At 47.8% G+C, this 11,934-nt stretch overlaps 1 protein-coding gene across 4 annotated transcripts in view; it reads left to right on the top strand.

Annotated features, from left to right (window-relative positions):
- Pbx3 (PBX homeobox 3) overlaps positions 1-1,179 on the top strand; it is a 206,277-nt gene extending 205,098 nt beyond the window's left edge. For all 4 annotated transcript variants that reach the window (XM_058581763.1, XM_046451726.2, XM_046451724.2 and 1 more), the window contains one exon: positions 1-1,179. This exon is cut by the window's left edge and continues 368 nt beyond it. The gene's annotated coding sequence lies outside the window, so the exon portion shown is untranslated.
- Positions 1,180-11,934: the final 10,755 nt, after the last annotated feature.

Consider the following 11,934-nt stretch of genomic DNA (forward strand, 5'->3'; position numbering starts at 1 on the left):
TTTTACATTAATGGTTTCACAGTTGCCAATTACTTGGCCTTAAGGGTAAAAAGTACAATATATGCTAAACCTCAATCGTTAGAGCAGATGCAAAGATTCACCTCACCTAAATTGAACTCCTTACATATTTCCAGCGCAGACTTTGATTGTCTTTCTTTCATGTCACTAATGGGGTTGGAATAAAAGAGCTGTTTGGCTATCTCTGTTAATGATGGTTGTGTTTAAGAACCTTCCTCGTCACATTTGGGTTGTGATCTCTTACGTTATAATTAGATCAGAGACTGGTAGCCTCTTTTCTCTCTGAAAGCACCAGTACCCAGAGTCTGCTTGGTAATGAGATTATGGATCCAGATTGTTCTGAGAGATGAAGATTACTTGCTGCTGATGGAGGTGAAAACGAGACCTGTCTGGGGTTTTACAGTGTGCACTGGGTGCTGCACAGACTTGTCAAGGTTTGCTTTGTCCTCTGGGCATCCGCAGAAGGCCCTGCTCTCTGGAGTGTTGTATATAGTGTAGCAAAAGAGTATTTATACATCTCACCAATCAAAACACAGCTTTATTACCTCATGCGAACTCATAAGAACCAATAGAATTTCAACATGTTCTGTAGCTTAGAGTGCTCACTTACTACCTCTGAACAATACTCACCTGTAGTTTTGTCTCTTTCTTATCTTTTTGCATCTTGTAATTAACTCTTTGTTTCCCTTCATAAATATGTAATGTACATTGTAATCTTTTAAAAGAAAAATCAGGGTTGCATTTGCAACTTTTAAAAAAATGAGAGTGGAAACATTGGGTCTTAATTTAACACAGGATCAGTAAAACTGTTGTAAATACTGCGAAACATTTTGAATGTTCCTCATCTTGTTACTAACCCATGCAAAAAAAAAAAAAAAAAAAAAAAAGCGGCGACTAATTGTGATGCATTCAGATTTCAGTATTCAGTACTGTATATTTCACCCTGTGTGATGGGGACCCCCTCCTTTCTCTTTTTGTATTGTATGCGATTCTGAACCTGATTGAGTCATGAAAATAATTTGTGGCAGTGATTCTAATGTATTAAAAATGTTTCGTGTTCCTTTCTAACTGGATTACACCCTGGATTGAAAAAGTCTTCCTCGTGGTAGTTACATGTAGTTTCAAACATGAATAAACTTTTTGCTTTCATGATTAATGAAATTTCGATGCTATTTCTTACTGCTTAGCCAGGCAGCCAGCACAGGCAGTGGGGAAGCCTCAAGAGGAGGCAGACCTGGGCCAGGGAGCACATGGCCACTGGGAGGCTTTGGCGAGGCTGAGCAAGGGGACAGCTGTTGACTGAGCAGCTCCCTGGGAGGCCCTGTGCACCCCACTGCCGTCACCCCAAGTCCTCACTCCATCCTTTTGAGCTCATAGCACCGCAAGAAAAACACTCTCATCTTCACAGATCAGCAAACGATGCTAAGAGAACTAGGGAATGTCAGGAGGCCACACACCAGGGAGGAGGGCGTGTCTGACTCCGTCTCCAGTCCTTGGCATTCACGTTCTCATGACCTGGCGATGCCTCTGGAACTTGTCAGGTGGAAAATTGTTTGTTTTTTGAAATTGTATTTTAATAACCAGAACCTTGTCACGTTCACTTCGCCTCCCTGACTTCTTTAACTGCAGTTTTTAAAGATGAGTGAAAGTTTATCCAAAAAGGGTGGGCCTCGAATGCCATTGGAAAACAAAACTCCTGCAACTTTTTTAAATTCTAAATTTGTAATCTGTAAGACGAACTAAAAATCCTTGAACTAGATTAAACGTTGTTTTTGTTTTATACAAATTGTAAGAAAGTCCATATATTTACATACATGCCTGTCACTAATATCTAAATCTTTATAATAATAAAAGAGGTTCATAGCAGGTAATTGGCCTGTTTACTATATCTCAAGGAAATTGACTCACAGGAAATCAGATTAATGTTAATCAGTTGCAGCAAATTGTCTATGATAAATACAACTGCTTTACTATTTCAGTTGCTACAGCCAGGCAAAACAAGGTCTAGGGCCATCATTCCCATTAATCTTGAGGCCGTTATACTGTGAGGGTAAACTTTATAAAATAGATTGCCCTCCAAAGCTGTCCTCCCTCACGTGGATATTCTGCCTGCCTGTTGGAATCTCTCCTGTGGCTAAATAATTATTTGCATGATTCAATTAGCTTGTGGGTCAGCCTTTCTTATCTTTGTGCAGAAAACAATCTGTGCTGTGTGGTTTTGCAAGACATATCCTGAGAAAACGTAATGCGCGTGCACACACAAATTCATCTTCTTTGGTGTTCCCAAACAAGATACCTCATGAGAACCATCTTGGATTTTTCTCTTGGGCCAGTTTCTTGGAAGAAGCACATGCCAGTTCTTACTGGAGATCCACCATGGTGACTCGCAGCACTGGAGGGAAATATGTGGGTCAGGGGCTCTTCTTGGGAACCCTAAAGAGCCCCTCTCTGCTTGTTTAGGAGACTTGCACATTTTCCTCTTTGCTCTTCACCGCCTCTTAAAGGGTAGAAGCACTGTCACTTCATAGGGAAACTGGGATAGCACACATGCCCTCCAGCCCAGCCTCTGGGGTCCATCAGGGTCTCGGAAGCTCTCCAAGTATGTTGAGTGCCCAGGAGTCCTGAGATTCTTGTCTCACTCCAAGTCGCATGAAGTGAGTTGTTGATTTTGGATAGGTTTTCTTCAGGTGCCTTTCTGGGTCATGCCGTGGTTTAGGGATAGACCCAGAGATGAGTGAAAGCAGGTCCCACCCCTACAGGGATCAGACCCCTAATCCTAGTTCGGAAAGCAAATGCTTTAGGTCTTGGGTGCGTAGACTTCTGATCCCCAAGACTGGACAAATGAAGGTCCCAAAGCCCACTCACAAGGTCAAAGGAAGTAATAGCAGGAAGCCAGGTGAACCACCCATTCACAGGCTAAGAGGCCTGTGTGCACGTACAGTGTTTGGTGCACAAGAAAACACGTGCTTATGTAAGAATACGTGCATGTTCACAGGTGTCTGGAGCCCAAGCACCTGACAGAGTATCAGTCTTCCACGTGCAGGTGTCCAAGGGCAAGGAGACCCCCCAGTACCTCTGACCAGGGGATCTTGCCCAAAGCGAACTATGTGCCTTTGCCAGAAGCAGGATGGGAGGAGTGATGTCCTAGAGAAGCCCTTGTGTGGTGTGCGACGTTGAGATTCATCTCCCAGATTGTGTTGGGGTGCTTTGTAAAATGTGCATTGTTGGTGCCCCAAGGGCCCTCGCTGGACTGAGCCACAGCTTCCTGAGCACCTCTGTACCTCTCCAGTGCCTCGCACACCTAAGCTCCTCTGCCGGGGATCCCTGGGGGCTGTTATAATCCCATTTTCAGATGGGAAATCGGAATCCCAAAGCAATGACGTCACCTGTGCAAGATCTTGCCTGGACCTAGGGTCTGTGATGGTCCTGCATGACACCCCCAGCAGCCACTTGTGGCAGGATAGAGAGGCTCATGTGCAAGGTCCCTTCTGGAGCAAGGTGACTAGGGAATGTCCCCCAACCCTCTACAGAGGTTGCAGCTCTTCTGTCCCATGCCCCAGTGTCCTGAGGTGCTGCTGTGAGGGGTGTGTGATATGTGTCACCAGCCGCGTGGTGCTCTCTGTATGGAAAGAGGTTGGGACTACAGGATGAGCCAGTGTCCTCAAGCTGTCTGGACTGGGCCTGGCAAGGTGACTAGTAGAGGCAGACAGCACCCCCTAGGGAGGGTAGCGGTGGCAGTGACAGTGTGGAGCACAGGCTGGGCATGTTCTCTATGCATACTTTATCACAGGTCGAGTTCCTGGGTGCATACCTGGTGCTCTCAAAAGTGTCTTTCCAAGGCCCAAGCCCAGCTTTGCTCTGGCCCCTGCCCCCAGCCCTACTGCCCAACAACCCACCTTGAACTTGAGCAGGCTGACAGAGCCCAGAGCCCAGCAGGTGTGGGTCTGAACCCAGGCTCTGCCTCCCACCAGACCTCGCCTAAGAGCCTATTTCCTCGCTGTCCTCTTCCGTGCCTCTCTGCCAGAGGAGAAACAGGAAAGTGAGTGGGGAGGAGGGCGAGGAGGGGGCTTAGGGAGGTAGGAACCCAGAGGCACCCAGAGCAGAGGCCGGACACTCGCCCTCTACCTGCTTCCAGAGTCCTCAATCCACATGCAGCCTCCTGCAGAAGGTCCTTCACACTCATCCTCACACTCCAGGTGGGAAGCCAAAGTCCCTTGGCCAACACACACAGAACCCAAGCACACACCGATAACCCTCTGTGTCTTGTAACAGTGTCTTGTCACGCTGGTTCTGTGGGCTCACTGGGTCTGCCCAGACCACTGAGCCCAAAGGGGAACTAAGCAGAGAAGGGGGCAGGTGTGAGCCCCCAGCACCCTCTCAGAGCTGTGGGCTCCTCTTCCCAGAAGCCCAGGATCCCAGATGCACGTCAGGAGGGCTGCAGGGTCCCACTAAGGCCTGCAACTAGTCCCCGCTGAGGCTGGGACCAGCCCAAGGGAGTATAACCCCTGCTGTCCTCGGGCAAAGCACGTGGCCTCCGTGTGCCCCAGCTCTTAGCCTCCTAGCAGAGCAGAATCGGGCCAGCGGGTACAGCATACAGCATACAGCAGGGCTGAGGCTGGCTGCTCTTGTCACCTGCTAGTCCACAATTTGCCCTGGGTGGGGATCTGTCCTCGAATCCCAGCCTCAACGCCATGTCACCTCCTCCTGGCCCCTGGTTTGATGTGTCTCTCTTCTTAGCAGTATGATGTGGTGCGAAGGGCGAGGGCACCAGAGTCGGCCTGAGTTCTGCCACTCTCCAGTGTGTGTCACCTTGGGCATGGCACCTCCTTTTTCTGCAGCCCCAGTGTCCCTGTCTGTGAAATGGGGACTTAGTTCTTATCTGCATCACAGGGATGTAAGGATTAAGAGCCCAGCACCTAATCTCTGGGTTGGGGTAGGTTCTCTCCTTGTTGCTACATGGTGGCCAGACCAGAAGGGGAGGCCCAGGCTCCCCCACCACTGGAATGATGACGTCTGGTCAGCAGCAGGGTTGCTGGGGTGTCCCCTGCCGAGTGAAGATCCTGGGGTGAGTCAACATCTTCCACCCACCCGCTCTGGCCTGCTGTCCCTAGCGCTCAGGCTGGACCTTAGCCGAGGCCTCACCTCTCTCCTTCATCTCAGGAGATAATAAAAGGCTGATTCTTTTTTCCTGGTAAAATTTCAGAGAAAGTGTACGCATCATTAAATATGGAAATCCAGAATTTTATTAGCAATCTGCTAGATCTGAACTGACGCCAATTAAACAAAAAAGATATCATTTATAAAAAGGCAGAGTTCAACTTGTATTAAATGTGAAATGCAATTTTCTCCTGGTTTTGATTTATTACTGGTGGTCCATTGTTCAAAGAAGCATGTTATATTTCAATAGAGAAATATTGTTTATTCATTAATATTTTAAAATGGGCTTATTGCTGTGCATGGCTCTCACCGAATGAAACTTATGATTTAAAACATGAATTAATAAACACATTTGAAAGTGTTAGACGAGATCACAACCTCTCATTTTTCATTTTCCTGGGAGCATATTAAATTTTTATAATTCTGCATCTACAGTTTTTTCTTTTAAATAAAGATGCAGATTCCGAATTACTCTGCTAATTTCAGGTAACTAGGGGAGAAAAGCAATATCGTGGGGACTGGTGTCAGGATCACAGAATCCCCGAGAAGACGCTCAGGTTTATTTTTGTAATATTCATAAATCAAAATAAATGAGCTTTGTGCGGGAGGCAGCGTTTACGTGCGTGAGGATGCTGGCTGCAGCGGCCGGCGCACTGGGGCTGCCTGAGTGTGCAGGTGGGTTGAGTGTTCATGTCCACATCACACGTACGTGTGCCGTGTCCACAGAAGCACACACACATCACCCTGGATGCTTGAGTGTGCGCAGTAAAGTGCAAATTGATTGTTTGGTCAATGTTCCAGCATTATTTATTGAGCTTCTACTACATGCCCGACAGCACACAGGTCACTGTGGATGCGATGGCCACAGGGTGACCTGCTTGCCCATCTCCGCCAGGACAGCTCTGAGGCTCTCCCCACCAGGACTTGGGGCTGTTGATCCCCCAGTGTGCCCCCTGCCCCCGGGAGAGAGGTTTTGATGTGCTGGTTCCCTGGGAGCAGGGGTGGGAGGTGTCTTCACAGGCCAGGAGAGAGGCACAGCCTGGTTGGGGACCACGGTGGCAATGGAGATCCAGGCAGGGCAGGAGGGGAATGGCCCCAGGACAGGGAGGAGCATCAGCTCGGCCCACACCTCTCTCCTGCCCAGCTGCCTGAGCCTGGCTCATGGCCTCCCACAACCCTCTCCTCGGAGCCGTGCCACTGCCACCCCATTGGACAGAGGAGGAAGCAGAGGCCTGAGAGGAGAGACTTGGCAAGGTCGCAGGGTCGCTGCAGGAGTGTGCTCTGGCCTGCCTGCCCCTCCAACACTCAGGCCGACACTTCACTGCCACTGAGACACTGTGAAGAGGGGGCCGTCCCCGGGGGTCAGGCCCTGAGGGCTCTGGGGCCAGTTCCCATGGAGGGGGCAGCGGGAGGGGGCTGCGGTGTGTGGAGAGGTGTGGGGGTGGGGCGCCTGACACCTTCCCCACCCTCAGAGGGTGCTCAGAAAGGGGCCTTGGGGACAAACCCCCAGCGGCCTGCAGGAGGGGAGGCTCAGAAGAGCAGGAGCCCTGGGAAACATCGCGGGAGTCGGAGCGGAGCGTGGTGGTGCCAGTTTACACCTCCACATTCTGGTGGACATTGGTACCTTCCATCTTTTCCCCAGATTGAGAGAGCCGCGTGGGTTTCACCTGAATCTCCATCATTGCTAATGAGATCGAGCATCTTCGCCTGCATTTATTATTTGCATTTTGTTCTGTGAAGAGCTCATAGGAGCTATTCATCCTTTTTTCTTATGTTACTTGTCTTTTTCTTATTGATTTGTAGGAGACAAAGAGAGAGAGAAAGAGAAAGAGAGAGTCTGAGTGTGTGTGGTGCTGGGGACTGAACCCAGGGCCTCACACATGCTAGACAGTTGCTGTACCCCTGAGCCGCGTCCCCAGTCCTGGTTGGTAGGATACTTCAATGAACCATATAGTGCAGTACTTCATTCTAACACTTCCTTTCCCCAGTTGTGTTAGGGATGGAACCCAGGGCCTCATGGCTAGGCAACTGCTCTGTCACCAAGCTACGTTCCTCACCCTTTTTATTTTATTTTGAGACAAGGTTCTTGCCAAGTTGCTGAGTCTGGCTTCGAACCTGTGATCCTCCTGCCTCAGCCTCCCAAGCAGCTGGAATTACAGGCATGGGCCTCTGGGCCCAGTTACACAACATATTTTGATCCCTTTATGGTTACTGCTTTTTGTGTATGGTGTGAGGTAGGGACATAGCCATCCCACACCATTTGTTGTCAAGTTCATCTGTCCCCCGTGGATCTGCAATGTCATCTCTGTCATGCACCAAGTGTCCACATGTGGTATTCTGTTCCTGGGCTTTTTACTGCATTAAACTGTAAACCAGTGGGCCAATATCTCAGTGGCTTAACTCTCAGAGCTCTCTGATTAGTCTTAATAGCTGAAAGGGCAAATTCTCTCGCCCACCTTCTTTTTCAGAAATGTTTGGGTCGTTCTTGGCCTTTGGGAGTTGTGTATATATTTTAGAATCAGCTTGTAAAGTTTCACTTTTAAAAGATGTGCTGAGATTTTAGGATCACGTGGAATAAATAGGAGGACTGACATCTTTAAAATATTGAGGCTTTTAATCCACGGACAAAATATCTATCTTCATTGAATTTAGATCTTCTTTAATGTCATCAACAAAGTCTTATAATTTTCTCCATCAAAATCCTTCAGATGGGGCGGGGGCTCAGCAGTAGCCTGGCATGTGTGAGGCAGTGGGTTTGATTCTCAGCATCCCATATAAATAAATAAAATCAAGGTCTATCAACAACAACAAAATTAAAAACAAAAATATCCTTGGTCTCCTTTATCCTCTTACCAGGTCCGTTGCTAAGAAAACTCCAGGCCCCTCCTGGTCTAGACTTCCTCCATCTGGGGCAGGCCCTTTAGACTCTCAGGAGAGGAGGTGCCCTCTCTAAAAATCCAGGCCATGAAGTCAGACAGCCTCCCTCTCTGCTTGCTCCCCTCTCCCTCCCTCTCCTCCTGGTTTCCTTTTAAATTTAATAAGCTTTCTATTTAGATCTGTTTTTAGAGCAAAATTGATCAGAAGGTACATAATGTCCCCACTCTCCATATCCCACATCACAATATGTTATGATCCATAAGCCTCCGTGGACTCATCATTATCTCCCCCAAGTCCACATTTACTCTAGGTATTGTGCATTCTACGGCACAATACCACAGAATTTTTTTTGACAGATGTCTAGTGACATGTACCTATAATCACAGAATCATACAGAGTAGTTTCCATTCATTTCTCCTTCACCATCCCTGGAAACCATGATCTCTTTCCTATCTCCAGAGTTTTGCCTTTTTGAGAATTTCATGTAATTGGAGGACATAGGATATAGATTTTTTTTTTTTTTGTACCAGGGATTGAACCCAGAGGCACTTAATCACTGAATCACATCCCTGGTTCTTTTTTATATTCTATTTAGAGACAGGGTCTCATTGAGTTGCTAAGTAATTTGCTAATCTTCTGAGGCTGGCTTTGAACTCACAATCCTCCTGCCTCAGCCTCCCGAGTTGCTGGGATTACAGGCATGTGACACAGTATCCAGCTAGGATAGAGCCTTTTAGGATGGGCTATTTTGGGCTGGGGGTGTTGCTCAGAAGTAGAGTGCTTACCTAGCATGTGTGAGGCACTGGGTTCAATCCTCAGCCTCACATAAAAAATAAAAATAAAGATATTGTGTCCACTGACAACTAAAAAATAAATATTAAAAAAAAAGATTGGCTGTTTTACTTAGTAATATCGTTTCCGCCATATCTTTTCATGGCTTGATAACTCATCTCTTTTTAGTGCTGAATAATATTCCACTGACTGGGTGGACCACTGTTTATGCCTTCACCTACTGAAGGACATCTTGGTTGCTTCCAAGTTTTGATAATTAGGAGTAGATTTGCTATGATTATATCTATGTAAGTTTTTGTGCAGTCAGAAGTTTTCAGTTGATTTGGGTCAATACCAAAAAGTGGAGTCGTTGGATCATGTGGTCAGAGTATGTAAGAAACTACCAAACTGTCTCGCCAAATGGCTGCCCCGTCTTGTATTCCAACCAGCAGTGAGTAAGGGTTTCTGTTGCTGCAGGCCTCACCAGTATTTAGTGATGTCCATGTTTCAGACTTTGGCCATTCCAATTGGTATGTAGTGGCATCCTGCTTTGGATTTTATTTAAAATTCCCTAATGACATATGATGGTCAGTGTATTTTCACCAGCTTCTTTGATACCCATATGTCTTCTCTTGGAGGGGTGTCTGCTCAGGTCTTGTCCCTATTTTTAAATTGGATTGTTCATTTCCTTGTTGAATTTTAAGGGTTCTTGGTATAATTCAGATAACAGTTCTTTATCAGGTCTGTCTTTTGTCAACATCATCTCCTGGCCTGTGGCTTCTCCATCGCTCGATACTGCCATTCGCAGAGCAGAGGTTTTAAGTTTTAGGGAAGTCCAGCTCTCTGAGTCTTTCTTTCAGAGCCTGTGCCTTCTGTGTTGCCTCTGGAATCCTCTACAGTTCTGGGTTTTATACTTAGACCTGTGACCTCACCTCCGCCGATTGCTGTGAAGGGTGAAGGTCTGTGTCTGCTACCATTTGTTCGTGGTGCGTGATTCCAGGTGTTCCGGCTCCATTCGTTGAGAAGACTCTGTTCCGCAGTGTCGCCTTGCTCTTGCTTCTGGGGTCTGTGGACCCCACTGATGTGTGTCCGTCTGGGCTCTCTATTCTGCCCCAGTGATCCGTTTGTCCATCATTCACCAGAATAGTTCCCAATAGTTCCTGTGGTTCATGGTAAGTCGGGCGGTGGGTGGGGTCGGTCGTCCTGGGCCTCCTTCACCTCCAGGGGCCACTCTGCCCCTTTGCCTCTCCACACACATTTTAGAAGCAGTCAGTCCACAGCCCCCCACATCAGCTTGCCGGGATTTTGACTGGGATTTCACTGAACCCGTAGACCAGGTCGGGGAGAATGGGCGATTCGGGATTCTCTCCTTGAATAGGGAACATCTCCCACTTACTCAGGTTTTCTTTTGTAGTTCATCACAGTTTGTAGATTTCCTGATACAGGTTGTGCGCTTACTTTGGTTCACTTATCCCCAAGTATTTCATTTGGGTGGTGCTGATGGGAAGGGCAATGCTTTCTGGTTTTTTCCCCCAGTTGAAGCTCTAGGGCTTTATTAATGTGCAGTTGACTCTCCAGAGGAGCCCTTTCTGGTCTTTCTTCTGGGCCCTCTTCTCCAACAGATCCCTGGAGGGAAGGTCCGTGGACCGTGATGTGACAGGAACCTGGGGTCAGTTAAGTCCTCTGAAACAACCACCAGATGGGGATTTGCTCCAGTGGACAATCTTGTGGCGGGAGAGGTAAGGACTTCGGCTCTGGCCTTCCAGGTCCCCCGGGTCCCCCGTGTCTGCACCCCGGGGAGGCGGGGCAGTGCTGTCTGCTCTAGTTTGGGCTGTGGTTCTCTGGTCCTGGTGGCTTGGAGGGGCGTCCGTTTCCTTTGCTGCCTCCAAGCTGGATCTGGCATAGGGCCCCGCTGGGAGGTGCACAGGACGCTGCTTCTGGATGTGGAGCCACGGGATCAGATGTTGGGCCCTCACAGCCGGGCCACCTCAAGCCTCGGTCCCCACTCCGGGTTCAACGCCTCCAGGGCTCAACGCCTCCAGGGCTTGACAAATGGCTTCTTCAGCTCCTGCAGGGGCTTAAAAATGTGATGCAGACGGAGCCACTCACAGTCACCCTGGGACCACATGCGTGGTCACCGCAGTCCCCATCCAGCCATCTCAGGTGAGAGAAAGCAGCTCGGGGAAACTTGGGAAGCAAAGTTGTAGCTCCACACGATCACCCTTGGGCCCTCCCTGGACCCCGTGGGCGCCATCGGGCGATGCACTTTTAATTTCAAATTCGACTTGTTCACCTCCAGCGGACAGGAGAATGATGACCTCCTTCCCATTTACCTTGTGTCTGAAAACCTTCCTGTGATTGTTACCAGTTCCAGGAGGTTGGGTTTTTTCGATGTTCTCCATAGGTGACCACGTCACTGTCAACACAGAGCATTTTATTTATTTCTTCCCACTCTGTACTCCTTTTTATTTTCCAGTCTTATTGCATTAGCTATAAGTGCTTCCAGCCGGATGTTGAGAACCAAAGGTGAGAGAAGACACGCCGTATTGGTCCCTGATCTTAGTGGGAGACCTTCTAGTTTCTCAACTTTGAGGTTGACATTAGCCACGGGTTTTAGTCGCTGTTCTCTACCAAGTTAAGGAAATTCCCTTCTGTCCCTAGTTTACTGAGAGCTTTTAATCAGGAATGGGTGGTGGAACTATCAGATGCTTATTTTCATATCTATTGATACAGTCTGCTTTCTTCATAAGCCTATTGATGTAATGGATCACACTCATTAACTGATTTTAGTTTTACCAGCCCTGCATGCCTGGGATAGGCCCCCCATGTGGTATGTAGCTATTTTTACACATTGTTTGGTTCAATTTGCTAATATTTTGTCAATTTTTCCATTCCTTTGATTTTGATGTATATGTGTTTTTATATTTAAAATGATTTCTCATAGCGGAAAGACACATAGTTGGGTTTGGCTTTTTGATCCACTCTTTCCACCACCACCTTTAGATGGTTGTATTTAGTCCACTGACATTTACACTGATGACTAAAGTAGCTGGATTCACGTCGCTCCTATTTGTCACCGTTCTCTATTTGTTGTTCTTGTTCTTCATTTCT

This window comes from Marmota monax, unplaced genomic scaffold, assembly GCF_021218885.2.
Source record: "Marmota monax isolate L192 unplaced genomic scaffold, Marmota_monax_Labrador192_F-V1.1 WCK01_AAM20220418_F8-fsc00020, whole genome shotgun sequence".
Classification (NCBI taxonomy): Eukaryota; Metazoa; Chordata; class Mammalia; order Rodentia; family Sciuridae; genus Marmota; species Marmota monax.